Source organism: Chiloscyllium punctatum, chromosome 17, assembly GCF_047496795.1.
Source record: "Chiloscyllium punctatum isolate Juve2018m chromosome 17, sChiPun1.3, whole genome shotgun sequence".
Lineage (NCBI taxonomy): Eukaryota > Metazoa > Chordata > Chondrichthyes > Orectolobiformes > Hemiscylliidae > Chiloscyllium > Chiloscyllium punctatum.
In genome coordinates this window covers 88,344,930-88,360,044 of record NC_092755.1, presented here as the reverse complement: position 1 = coordinate 88,360,044, position 15,115 = coordinate 88,344,930, and the positions used below count along the sequence as shown (strand labels likewise).

At 41.9% G+C, this 15,115-nt stretch overlaps 1 protein-coding gene across 1 annotated transcript in view; it reads left to right on the top strand.

Moving 5' to 3' along the window:
• Positions 1–2,889: 2,889 nt before the first annotated feature.
• Positions 2,890–15,115, top strand: part of wscd2 (WSC domain containing 2) — a 593,216-nt gene continuing 580,990 nt past the window's right edge. The window contains exon 1 of the mRNA XM_072587825.1: positions 2,890–2,906. The gene's annotated coding sequence lies outside the window, so the exon portion shown is untranslated. The remainder of the gene's footprint in view (positions 2,907–15,115) is intronic.

Genomic DNA, 15,115 nt, shown 5'->3' with positions numbered 1-15,115 from the left:
TTTACCTATGTACCAATAATGAATTCAGTTCAAACCCATTCAATGGATTTGTTGGGTCATCTGAGGTATCTAACAAGAATCTACATGAATGGAAGCTCTATTTAAATATTTTAATTATATACTTCAACGCCAGTTTGGGAATTAGTCTTGAAATTTCTCATGCAGCTTTCTGAGGGTGAGTATAACTTTCACCTGTTTATAGTTAACATCACATCCAGGATATTTCCACATGCAAAGTACTCACCAGAAATGCTATACTCGAAAGGAAAGTGGGGAGAGACTTCACAATAGTACTGTACCGTAATGTAAGTGGGCATGAATCCCGCATGAATTTTACAAGGGGAAATTTTCATCAATTTCATGTACCTAAAGGTCTTTTAACAAATTCAACCTCTGGAGCCCCTTTAGCAGCATAGAGTGATTAGAATAAGAATATCCCAGCCTCAACCCTGCCTCCACAAATTAAAATGATGGTCTTTCACAATCCATAGCCCAGAATGTTCAGTGCAATAGTGTGGTGGTGTTGCAATTTTTTTTTGGTATTAATTCATTCATATTACATCCAGCTCTGGGTAAAATACATTTGTTGTCCTTCGGTGCAGTTGCATTTGATAATATTTTAGAGAAATGGACGGTCTATAGTTCTGCAAAGGTGAATTGTCAGGATGAAGGGGTCCTGCTAGAGGAGCCTGGTACAGCTCAGGGAGAAGGTCTGGCCATTACAGCAACACAAGATTCCTCACACATGAAGCTCTCTGGTAGGAAGGAGGGACAAGCTATAGGTAGATCTCAACAATGAACGCACGCAACTGAGGTTAGGACTTAGTTTAGAGACAGTGTGTTTAAAAATAAGGAGGTATTTAAAAATACCCCCAAAATCTGCTAGATTTCAGTTTTTATCCATAAATGTGTCTGAAGACAGATGTCTTGAACAAGTGCCAATGTCGTGATATTTTGGAAATCAGCCACTCTTGCAGGAGTGAAGGGAAGGCTTTGGCAAAGTGGTATTATCACTGGACTGTTAATCCAGAGACCCAGGCAATGGTCTGAGAACCTCAGTTCCAATTCTGCCATGGAGATGTCAAAACCCAAATTCAATAAAAATCTGGTATCGAGAGTCGAATGATAACCACGAGCCCATTACCAGTTATTGGGAAAAACCCCACCTGGTTCACTAATGCCCCTTTAGGGAAGGAAATCACCATCCTTTCCTGGTGTGGATTAATTTTTAAAAAAAGAGAATTAAGAGTCTATTGATGTTCATGAACCCATTGCCAATTGTGGGGAAAAAGTCCCATCTGGTTCACTAATATCCTTTAAGGAAAGAAACCGCCATCCTTACCCAATCTAGCCTACACGTGATTCCAGACCCACAGCAATGTGGTTGACACTTAAATTCCCTCTGATCTATCCATTGAGTCTGCACTGACCCTCTGAAGGGTACCCCACACAAACCCAGTCTCCCACCCTATTCCCTCAATTCCCATGCCTAATCCACCTTGCTTACGTTTCTCTGAACACTATGGGTAACCTAGCATGGCCAATCCACCTAACGCCCACACCTTTGGATTGTGGAAGGAAACCGGAGAACTGGGAGGGAACCCGCGCAGACATGAGGAGGTTCTGCAAACTCCACATAGACAGTCACCCGAGGGTGGAATTGAATCTGAGTCCCTGGCACTGTGAGAGGACAGTGCAAGCCACTAAGCCACTGTGCCATTCCTGAAGGACTGAATGGTGGTCTGTGCATGTTCATAGACTGGCAAACACATTAAAGCTGTCAGAAACCATTCTGCCTGTGCCTGTTAAGATAAAGTGAAGCCACCTCTCTACACTACACCGCAGCTGGGGTTACTGCTGGCAAAGCAATGCCCCCAACCCATGGATGAGATTACTTTGAATGATTTTTTTCTTTTCTTCCTTTGGCGTATATTCCCCGATCAACATCTGTGGCCTCTGCGCAGGGAGTCAATTAAAACCCACGCGAACGTAATAGCAGTTTGACCCCTGATTGAGGCAGGATTTATTCTCGCTCGAGTCACTGCTTCTGATGAGGAAAACGAAACAATTACAGTCGCCTGCTGCTCTGAAGACTTTTTTTATTTGCAAGCAAGCAAAACATTGCCATTGTCGTAAATCCGGTGCTGATACTCTCTCTCGTGAGGGAGCAGAAAATTCCTGCCTGTCATAAATTGTTGTTGCAAGAACAGGGAACTCAGTGAAATCAAAGCTGGACAGAAATCCAGCTCATCGACACTTCTGAAAGAACAGAAAGCAGGACAGGCCTACAAGTAACAGTGTAATAAAACTTCAGGCAGACTTTGGTTTCTTGATAGATTGAAGGCCAAACTCCTTTCAAACAATATTATAAAGCGACAGTGCATAAAATACTCAATAGAAGAAATTAATTTATTGCAATTAAAACAAAATCAATGGAACAGAAAGCAGTAAAATGTTCCATTAAGAGCTGAATCAATTGGAGCTCCCTTCACTAGATTGTATTAAAAAAACGTTGCGTATATTCCTTGTTTAAGTTGGTCTCTTAGTTTTTTTACCTGCCCCGCAGTTACATGAACCTGAAGTTGTCGTGTCAGGTGGAGGTGAGATGCAATGAAAGATGTTGGTGTGGTGGAATGGGGGCCATTTGTGGGACAACAGAGTTGGGGCAGAATGGAGGTCAAGAGCTAGTGCTGCTTGATCCTGCTAATCTGGTATTTCATCTGAAAAGAAGCGCTTGTGACCCTCTCTTTGTGCGTTCAGTCTGGTTCAACGACAAATGATCACGGTTGGTTTGTATTCAGGGTCAAGAAAAGTATCATTGGTGCCTGAAGCAGAGTTATTTCTTAAATATTAGCTGGTGTTATATAGTCCCTGGAGAGCAGTGTGGAACATTAAACAGAAATCGGGTGAGTAAAGGCAAATAACTGGGGAATTATCCATAACTCATAAAATAAATTAGCAGATGTAGATTAGAAATTTTCTTTGTCTTTTATTTTGTGCTGTCCCCTGTGAGACATGGAAAGTGAAATGATGGCCCCAGATGTTGTTGGAATGGGGCATCTCACAATGTGGCGTCTTAAGTAGACTTTTTTTGCCCTCATTCTTTTACGTCAAACGACCTTTGCCATATAACGTGGTGGCGCAGCCAAGCAGTAAGAGATACGGTGAAGACCATGACACATCTGCGATCAGAATGTGAACCACTATCTCTGTACTGAAGGATTGGGAAAGAGGACGAGATGAAGGAATTATAGTAGGAGCAAAGGTTGAACAGGCTGGGCCTGTACCTTTTGGAGTTTAGTAAAATGAGAGATGACCTTGGTGAGACTTAGGAAGTCCAGAGAGGAGTTGACAGGACGGATGCCAGGTGGATGTTTCCCCTATAATTAAAGACTAGAAAGAGGGGACACATTTTAACAATGTGGAGTCTCCCACTTGAGATTTGATTTGATTTGTTGTTGTCACATCTACCGAGATACAGTGAAAAATGTGTTTTGTGAGCTCTACAGGCAGATCGTACTGTACAAATGCTTCAGGGTAGCAGAACAGTCATAATACAGTATTACAGCCACAGAGAGAGAGAGAGAGAGATCAACATTAATATTTGAGAGCTCCATTCCAAAGACTGATAACGGGGTGGAAGAAGATGAGGAGATTATTTTTCTTTAAAATATCATCAGTCTTTGAAATCCTCTTTCTCAGAAAGTGGGGGGTGGAGGTGACGGGGAGAGGGAGGTGATTGAACATCATTGAATATGTTTAAGGCTGTGTTAGGTAGATTCTTGACTGATAAGAGAGTCAAAGGGCATCCTCAGTAAACTGGAAGTTGCAGTCAAAATCACAATCACATGAGGCACAATCTTATCAAGTGGCAGAGTGCACCTAGAAGCCAAATGGCCTGCTCCTGCTTATAACTCATACGTTCATAAACAGAGGATCGGGGGGAGAAAGTACCATAATGCATTTAAATCAAATCAGCTACACTAAAAGGAGTAGAGAGGGAAATAAATGTGAGATTTATAATAGACATAGATAACAGAGGCAAGAAAAGTAAGATAAAGTGTTTCAAAAGTAATACTTTAATATGCTCCTCAGAATAATGAATCAGATTCCATCATTTCAGTTGTTTCCTTTCTGGGTCGGAGAGGTTGTGTTGAGGTGACTATGTGAAACTCACAAGGAGTTTAACAATGAGCTGCCATTTAGTTAAGGAACTTGTGATGACTCACAACTCACTGAGATTCTCTTCCTCATTACAAATTGCAACAATCAATGATAGCTGTCACAGTCACCACTACTGCAACTCAATTGATTAACTGACCTCAAGTTCAGCCGTCTGCTATGCTGGTATTTAAACACTGACACCCCAAGCCCACCACCCCAGAGCATTAACCTGGGCCTCTGGATTACTAACTTTGTGATATTACCACAAAATCATCAACCGAACTGGGAACAAATATTTTCACCCAGGAACCATGTTAGTATTTCTGCTCGCAAACATAAACAGAAATTGCTGGAAAAGCTCAGCAGGTCTGGCAGCATCTGTGCAGAGAAATCAGAGTTAACATTGCAGGTTGAGTGACCCTTCCTCAGAACTGATTGAGTGTTTCCGCTGATGACTGCAATGATGGAGAAAAGAAAATTAATAAATTATTCCTGAAACACACGAGTGGCCTGACCTAAGCTTCATCATGCACCATTCTGTTACTTTCACATGAGGGGGGGGGAAATGTGGGTTAGGGTCAGTGGGTGCAGATCAAGGGCTGAATGCAGGGTGCATCTTCCCACCCCCTACAGATACATCAACTTTGCCAATTGACACTTGAAGTGCCTCATTCACTTTGGATGTCATTAGAGAGAACCAGGAGTATCATTGATTCCAATCAACCAATTCCAGGAGATCTAACTGAGGGTGGCACAGTGGCTCACTGGTTAAGACTGCTACCTCACAGCACCAGAGACCTGAATTCAATTCCATCCTAGAGTGATGGTCTGTGTGGAGTTTGCACATTCTCTCTGTGTCTGTGTGAGTTTCCTCTCACTGTCCAAAGATATGTATGTTTGGGTGAATTGGCTGTGTTAAATTGCCCATAATGTTCAGGGATGAATGGGTTAGGTACATTAGTCAGAGGAAATGTAGAGTAATGGGATAGGGGAGTGAGTCTGGGTGGGATTCTGTTCAGAGGGCTCAGCGTGGACTGGTTGGGCCAAATGGCCAGTTTCCACACTCTAGGGGCTCTATGATTCTTTCAACTCAATACCTTCCCATTTTGTTCCGATATTCCCTCCCTTTCGACTTATATGTTATTAAAGGCTGCATGTTTACACTTTTTTGATGTTTCTTTTTGATTTATAATTCCTCAGAAAAATTAAAAGCTCTGTAAGCTGTTACAATGCAGGGTGCATCTTCCCACCCCCTACCGATACATCAATTTTGCCAAGACAATTGACACTTGAAGTGCCTCATTCATTTGCATTTTTAATTGTAAGCATCTGTTCCTTTATTCCTTTTATTAGCTTTATTTTCTCTTCTTCCCTCTGATCCCTCTTCAAATTACTTCTTGATATATTGAGTGTGAATGGCATTTTATCATGGAAGTTGTTGATGAGGACGGACTGGACATCTCGTAGAGTGGATGGTCGGAGAGCGTAGGGAGTTAAGGGGAATGTGATGGAGCTGTTTAAGGTTATTGAAGAGTCATGATAGGAATAAATCAGGAGAACTTGTTTTAAGTGGGAGTAAAGGTAGGAACCAGAGCTCACACAAGTAATTGGCAAGAGAACCAGTGTGACAAAGAAAGAGAGGTTTTATTTAAGGAATATGGACAGGTCAGGCCAACACTTACTAAGTGACCCTAATTCCACTGGAGAAGATGGTGGCTAGCCACCACCTTGAGCCGCTGCACTCCATGGGGGAGAGGAGGTAGACCCACAATGCTGTTTGGAAGGGAGAGCCAAGATCTTGATTCAACAAGTATGAGGAAAGGCAATATCATTCCAAGTCAAGAAGGTGTGTGACATGGAGGTTAACCTGATAGTATTCACATGTATAATTATGACCAGGAATGCAGGCTAAGAGGTGGTGGCATCAAATTTAATGCCAACTTTTAAACAGAAAGTGGATAAATATTTCAATTGGTTAGGCCATTTTTGGAATACTGTGTTCAATTCTGGTCTCCCTGCTCAAGAAAGCACATTGTGAAACTTGAAAGCATTCAGAAAAGGTTAACAATGACGTTGCCGGGGTTGGACTGTTTGAGCTATAGAGATAGGTTGAATAGGCTGGGGCTATTTTCCCTGGAACATCAGAGGCTGAGGGATGACCTTTTATAGGTTTATAAAATCATGAAAGGCATGGATAGGATGGATAACCAAGGTCATTTCCCGAGGGTAGGGGAGTCAAACCTAGAGGACATAGGTTTAAAGTGAGAGGGGGAATATTTAAAAGGGACTGAAGTGGCAACAGGTGGTGCGTGTATGGAATGAGCTGCCCGAGAAAGTGGTAGAGGCTGGTACAATTACAACATTTAAAAGGTATCTGGATAGGAAGGCTTTAGAGGGATATGGGCCATGTGCTAGCAAATGGGAGTAGATTAGATTCCCTACAGTGTGGAAACAGGTCCTTCAGCCCAACAAGTCCATACCGACCCTCCGAAGGGTAACCCACCCAGACCCATTTCCCTCTGACTAATGCACCTAACACTGTAGGTAATTTAGCACAGCCAATTCATCTGCCCTGCACATCTTTGGACTGGGGGAGGAAACCCATACAGACATGGGGACAATGTGCAAACTCAACATAGACAGTCACCCAAGGCTGGAATTGAACCTGAGACCCTGGTGCTGTGAGGCAGCAGTACTAACCACTGAGCCACTGTTGAACATAGGATATCTGCTTGGCATGGCCGAGTTGGATCGAAGGATTTGTTTCCATGCTGAACATCTTTCTGACTTGATGACTATAACTTCCATAAGAATGGGCAAAGTACATGAAATAAGGACATCATTGGATGGCTGTTTCAAATAATAGATACAGGGGATGGGCCAAATGGTTTCTTATATCATTTTAGGATTCTACAAGAAGATGAATTTGCAAGTCAAGTCTGCCTGATGCTATTTTTCTTGCGTCTGTTCAGTCCCACCATTTTCCTCAGATGCTCTGTGTTTCTATTTTGGCTTGGTAATGGACAAATCCCCAGGCAAAAGAAAGAAAATAAGCAATGTAAGTTTGCAAAGTGAATGTCTCTGAAGTTTATCTCAGCCACAGAAACTGAAATAGTTTAATAATAGATTTAGCGAGAGATAATATTTTATTCAAGGTTCAGAGTTGCAGTTGCTGTCTGCAGATAAGCTCTGTTTGAACAGCCAGTCATAGTGAGACACTGGAACGGAAAACTCACAGAGACTTCTCAAATCACGCCCGAGATATCACAGCACAGGTATAATAGAAACCGTCACTATCTGACAAGAGAAACATCCAAAATGTACCTTAAATAACAAATGAATTTCTTTAGTCTAATAGTGGGTAGAATAGTGTTGGGAAATATATCCCTTGGAATATTTATCTCAACTTTTTTTCACCATGACATGGTGTCTCAGTAGTTAGCACTGCTGCCGCACAGTGCCAGAGACCCGGGCTTGATTCCAACGTCTGGCGACTGTCTGTGTGGAGTTTGCAAATTCTCCCCGTATCTGCATGGGTTTCCTCCCACAATCCAAAGATGTGCGGGTTAGGTGAGTTGACCATGCTAAATTGCCCCATAGTGTTCAGGAATGTGTGGTTCCAGTGGATTAGCCATGGGAAATGCAGGTTTATGAGGATGGTTCTGGGTGGGATGCTCTTCGGAGCATCAGTGTGCACTTGATATTCAGCATGACTTGTTTCCATACTGTAGGGATTCTATGATAATTAATTAATCAGTCCTGAAAGAGGGTCACTGGCCTTGAAACGGTAACTCTCTGTTTTCTCTAGTGATGCTGCCAGACTTGCTGAGCTTCTCCAGCAATTTCTATTTTTATTTCAGTTTCACTGATTCTCAGTATCAAGAACCATTCGTTTTAAACAATTCTGAAAAAGTAAGCTTGTGTTCTCTTATATAGTTTGCAATAAATGTCAATTCATTGCAGTTCAGGAGTGAACTCTGTGCCTACTTATTTCCCATTTTATTTCCATATTGTAAGTCTCATGTGCATCACAGGGCTGTAGTTCATTTTAAGTAGTGAGTTATAACACTTATACATGCTTGTCAAGTTCTCAACCCCTCAATAGTTCATACTACACTTAAGAATGTAAGAAATTGGACTTAGGAATGCCTCTGCTGTCCATCTTGCTGATCCAATAGCTCCAATCACCCATTCCTTCAAATCTCCCCTGAATGTTTTCACTAAATCTGTTTGCACTGGGCAGTTCATTGTACATTTTCGGCATGTAATCTAACTAATGTGGCCATAGCCTTTTGCCATTCAAAGTTTGAACTCATGACACCACTTCTAGACTGTGTGGCAATTGGAAACGGGCTCACAGTATCTGTGTTCGCTTAAGAACACATTTGATTCAGTAAAAACCAAAAGAACTATGGATGCTGGAAATCAAAAACACAAACAGAAATTGCTGGAAAAGCTCAGCAGGTCTGATAGCATCTGCAGTCGGAAATCAGAGTTAACGTTTCAGATCCAGTGACCCTTGCTCAGGACTGATGGAGTTATTTCTGAGGGAGGGTCACTCAACCTGGAACGTTATCTCTGATTTCTCTCCACAGACGCTGCCAGACCTGGTGAGCTTTTCCAGCAATTCCTGGGTTTGTTTTAAATGCAGCAAACTTACATGCAAGCATTTACATAATTTTATGTATTTTGTCTTCAGGCTGAGATGGTTGCAAGTGTACACTGAGTCCAGTAATTTCATAATCCTTTTGTTTTTCACCATAAACCTTTATCCTCACCTCTGTTGTCCTGAGCACAACAGTTGTGTGGGGTAAAACGTAGCAAAGGTTAGCAATGTAGTTTGATTAGATTTTACATTTACTCGATTGCATTTAAAACTTTGGCAGGTTATAAAAGACAAGGGATTTCTGAAACACAATGAGAACTGTAAAGAGCAAACGTGGTTAAGGGACAGTCTGCCAACTCCTTGGGGATGCAAAAATAGAGAGGATAAACCAATACCTGAGGAGAAATGAATCAGGCAAGCCACCTAATCTCACATTATTTTTATGCCCTGTGATTCATTGTGTCTGTCAGGTGATGTGCTCTTGGCCAACAGAAAGAAAGGTCACAAGATGGGACTCACTACAAATAGACTGCTCAATCATGATTCCTCAAATATTGCATTTAATATAAGGGCAAAGGTTATCGAGCATTGAAGAAATAAAGGCATCACAGGTGATGGAAAAAAAAGACCTCAGATGTTCTTGATAAATGAACGTGAAGCTGAACACAAGTCGAAGAAATGGCAAAAGCCAACATAATTCAACTTAGCTTCAAACATTCCTGGCCAACTCAATAACAAAGCTTAAGGGAATTGCTCCTGTGTCAGTCAAACCGTATAAATAAAAAATATGTTCCAATTATAAGGGACGATTTTATTTTATATATACAGGTATATGTCATGCCCTTCAAAGTGAAGGATGTCAGTTCTAGGAAATTAAATATTTTTTTCTACTTTGTGCCCTCGGCGATATCATCAAGCACTTTGCCCCCCCCCAACATACCCCAACTTAAGATAGCTCTTACTATCGTATTAGTTCCATGTGATGTGGAGGCACCTCAACCATACCTCAAGAATTTGCAACAGCTTAATTCTTCCAAGAGATCTCACATGATGCTTATTTGATGCAATTCATTCCCTGGATCAGGAATCATGGGTTGTCCCTCAATTAAATTTCTAATCATTAACAAATGAAGGGTAGCTTTGTGCTAATATTTTGGATGAGCTACTACTGCATTGTCCTATATCCTCTCTTAGATCCCAAGTGACCAATCTGAAGGTGAGCAAAGGCGTTCTGCCACTGCCTTGGCCTATATTTATCCTACTAGTAGCATCATAGGTGGCATTGTGGCTCAGTGGTCAGCACAGCTGCCTTATAATGCTAGAGACCTGCGTTCAATTCCAGCCATGTGTGACTGTCTCCATGGAGCTTACATGTATTCCCTGTGATGGTGTGCTTTATCCTACAATCCAAAGATATGCAAGCTAAGTAGATTTTTCTATTCTAAATTTCCCATAGAGTCCAGAGATGTGTAGGTTAGGTGAATTAGCCATAGGTAGATGCAGGGTAACAGGGACAGGGTAGGGGGATGGACCTGGGTGCGATGCCCTTTGGAAGGTCAGTGGGGGCTCAATGGACCAAATGACTTGCTTCCACACTATAGGGGTTCTATCATCTGGAATTAATTTCAAATTGTTGTGGGATCTTGCTGTGGGGAAAATGAGCTGTCAACCACACATGGATACCCTGAAGTTGTGTAAGGTGTTACGTTAATGCATGTTCATAGCAATGTCTTTATAATTAGTTGCATGCCGTTGATTTCTCATTGCTCTATGCTTCTGATGGTTGTGCTTCATTTCAGAACTGTCAATTAAGGAAAATACTTTGGAATAGTTGATGGCGCAGTATCAGCAAAGCCAACAGAATGGTCAATTTACTGCAGAGTAATAGACTGGATTTTGGTATGGTTGATGAAAGCAGTGAATAAAAGTGAGATTTCAGAGAAAAGGAGAGGCAAGGATTAGAATCTAACAGTGGAATGAACTCCCTCACAATAAGAGAGGCCAATTTCAGTTTTGAAAAATCCATTTTTTCCAGGGCTCAATGTCTCGCTCTTCCATTCACTTTCTCCCACAGTCACTTGGCCTTCCCTAAGTTGCTGTATAATTACAGGCACGAGTTACATTATCCTCTAGAGAGAAACCTTTCCTTGTTGGGCTTGAACAAAGTGGAGAATTCAAATATCATTCAGGGCCATCACTGTTACAATACACTGATAGTATGGAGAAAAGGCAGGAAGGTGGGGTTGATACAGAGGTTCATATTGAATAGCTAAGTAGGCTCAATGGACTGTATGACTTACTCTGAGTGCTTCTTTCCTGATGTTGATAGATATTACCCTGTTCTGAAGATGGGTCACTAAATGTGAAGCATTAACTCTGTCTTGTCTCCACACATGCTGCCAGACCTACTGAGTATTCCCAGCAATTTGTATTTTTGTTTCAGATTTCCAGCATCTGCAGTGCCATGATTTATTTTATCATAGAAGAAGAATCATAGAATCCCTACTGTGTGGAAGAAGGCTATTCAGCCCACTGAGTCCACACCTCCCCTCCAAAGAGCATCCCACCCCATCCCTGCATTTACTTTAGCGAATCCATCTCGCCTGCACATCCCAGGCAATTGTAACACAGACAATCCACCTAAATCACACATCTTTGGACAGTGGGAGGAAACCAGAGCACCTGAAAGAAGCTCATACAGACACAGGGAGAATGTGTAAACCCCATACAGACAGTCACCTGAGGCTGGAATCGAACCTGGGTTCCTGGTGCTATGAGACCACACTGCCACCACACCGCCCTATTTAGCTACTTGGAGATCAGTTGGTTAACTTGGATGACGAGGTTGTGGTGCACAATCAGGCCAGCAGTGCAGGTTTATTCCCTGTACCTGCTGCAATGGGCCTGCCTCCTCACTTTACCCCATGCTAGAGCAGTGGTTACCATTGACCTATACATAACCAACTTGGTTTTCTTAAATGGAGAGAGATGCTGATGGTTCTTTGTGGAAAACAGCTCCTTTTGTACATGTACATTCTCCCTGTAATGATTGAAATAATTCTCAAGGTTGCCTTTTTGCATTAATTTGTAAACGTTGGCCTTACATTAGTCCAAATCGCACTTCATGCACCAACCTGTGATGAAAGTCACTCCCAAATCCTGACGTCTGAGAATGACAAAAGTAAACCACGCTGCAGCCTCATTACACAAATCCAAATGTACCACTGATAGCATTGCAGCTTGGAGTGGCTGGAGGCATTTTGCCATTGCACTCTTTATCACAACGCTATTAAGAGGGAGAGCTCAAAATCTGCTGGAGCCCATCTGGTGGGATTTAACAAAAAGAATTCACAGTATTGCACTCTAATGGGCACTGACTTACTTCATTTGAATGTGAACATTTTTGAGGATCTACGACATATATCGATATATCTGGAGGCACTAGTGGACTAGGGTTTTGAGAGAATTGGGAGTTAAATCGAAATTTATTCCCAATATTGGAAAAGACAATGTTGAATACAGGACATTGAATCTTGACCAAACTTGAATGTCCGGGTACAGGACAAGTAAAAATCCAATTCTACCTTTTCAGTTTCATCAATAGAGGAATTTACACATTCATTTTGAATGATTGTTGCTCAAGACTTACACAGAAGCCATCAGCTCCATTAAAGAATTTCACCATGATTGGAACAGGCAGATTTTTCACTTTAATGCAGTGTTCAAATCCTGAGGGATAGACAATAAAAATGAAAAAAAAAAGGGAATTTGCTCAAATCCGCTTTACCCAAAGGATAACACAATTGCGGAACTAGTTAGCAGGAAAGTTATTGCAATGAACAGAATAAGTGGATGCATTTTTTGGAAAGAATAGGGATTGAAGGATATGATGAAAAGGCAATCATTTAGAATCAATTATTTGAAACAAAAAAATGGGCAGATTTGTTGGCTGTAATGTGCTTTTCCCATGCATTAATATTGACCAAATTTTATATTGTAAGGAATGGGAAGATGTTCCATCTTTTCCAGCTTTAGTTTTTGATTTTTTTAAAGCACACAAAAATATATGTTATCACATACTAGTATTCTGTCAATCGTATTTTAGAAAATCAAATGAAATATAGAAGGTCTGAGGTTAGATGAAGTTCATTTGCCTTGCCTTCTGCCAACCATTGTTATTAGCTCATTGATTACCTCCAGTCTTTCTGTGGAACCTCCTGGCTGTCATGTTGGATGTACTTCAGTGTTCCTTGAGTACGTTAAGATCAAGTGAAATTGTCCATGCTGACACAGCAGTGCTTCTCGGGGGTAAAGCTGAACTTTAAATAGATGACTTGGGTGTTTCTGCTCGAATTCCTGCCCACAATGTTAGATTATATACAAATAGACAGTGCTGAATACTATGCTGGGCCGTTTGAACAGAAGAAAAGCTAAATTATTGCATCTATACAGTGTGGAAACAGGCACTTCAGCCCAACAAGTCCACACCAGCCCAGCCAGACCCATTCCCCTTCCCTATTATCCTGTATTTACTCCTGACTGAAGCACCTACACATCCCTGGGCAATTTAGCATGGCCAATTCACCCCAACCTGCACATTTTTGGATTGTGGGAGGAAACCTACGCAGACACGGGGAGAATGTGCAAACTCCATGCAGACAGTCGCCCAAGACTGGAACTGAAGTCGGGTCCCTGGTGCTGTGAGGCAGCTCTGCTGATCACCGAGCCACCATGCAGCTCAAAAACAGAGCCAAAGAGATTCATTAGGTTCAGGTTTCAATGATCTTTACAAATAGAGGGGTATCTTGTTTCACAAAAGAAAAAAAGACAATGGATGCAGCTTTCCTAGCACATTGTCTTAGGTTGGAAAGTACATAAATCTGTGTGTTGGTTGGGAAGTGTACTGAGTTCAGGTACAACGTCCTTTTATAAAAATCCCTGTGGAAGCAGGCCCTTCAGCCCATCACGTTCACACTGATCCTCCAAAGAGCATCTCACCTCCTTATCTTATCACCCGGCGTTTCTCATAGCCAATGCACCTATCTTGCCCATCCCTAGGCACTACAAGGCAACTTAGCATGGCCAATGCAGCTAGCCTGCACATCTTTGAACTGTGGGAGGAAACTAGAACACTCAGAGGAAACTCCCACAGACTCAGAGAGAATGTGCAAACTCCACACGGACAGTCACCCGAGAGTGGGATTGAACCGAGGTCCCTGATGCTGTGAGGTAATAGTACTAACCACTGAGCCACCATGCCACTTCCAGCAGCACAGCCCACCACCTCACTGTCTAGAAATGAAAACTGGCCACTTGTTTTGAACACTGTAACATGTTATAGATTTCAGGAGGGAAAGGCATGGGGAGTGGGTCAGACAACCATACAGTCAAATGATTTAATGGAAGCGTGACACAAGATTAAAGTATTTGAGGACTGTTACTCTACTCAAAATATTGCATTTAATCTGACCCCCCACCTCCACCCCACACACACCCCCCTCCACCAAAAAAATGAGTGAGCTAGGATCATGCCAGATGTCAAAATGTAGACATCAGAGGAACAGGAACTGAAGCTGTACACTTTCAGTTTTACCAGAAAGAGGACAAAGAATGGACAATTAATCCACTCGCAGAAAGTTGGTTGATCATTTGAACACTATAATGAGGCTTCTAGCCTTCATTTTAACATTTACTCTATTTGTAAGCACAGACAGTTGCCACTTGGGCAATTCAGAATGGGCAGTGAATGCTGGCTAGCCAGTGTCACCCACATCCTGGGAATCAATTATAACAAAATAATAACATAATCACGGTGAGAAGTATTGAATCCACCACATAAGTGCCTTTATAGCGCACCTTGTGAGCCAAGAGAAGGAATGATATTCTGACTAGGTCCAACAAACTCTCCAGTAAAACACCCAACCCACTGCTGCTATTACCGAACAGCGATCCCATTTGCTGGTCTATTTTCAGGCATGATTATCCTCCCTTGGAACAGACATTGAGCCCCAAATCTTTGGTCTTCAGAAGAATGAGAAGTGATCACCACATTAAAAAATATATGATTCTGAAGGGGCTGGACAGGGTAAGACACTGAGAAGGTGTCTCTGCTTCCTTCTGGATTCTAAAACATGGAGACATTACCTTATGATCAGAAGTCAATCATTTAGTATTGGGGTGAGGAGAAATTTCTTCACTCTAAGAGTTGTGACTTTTTAGAATTGGTTACTTCAGAAGGTTACGAATGTTCCATTTTTGGCGCGTATTCGTGACTTGTACAGACTATCTCTCAGGAAATCAAGGGATATGGAAGAGAGGTGGGTGATAGGGTATTTGAGGTAGAAC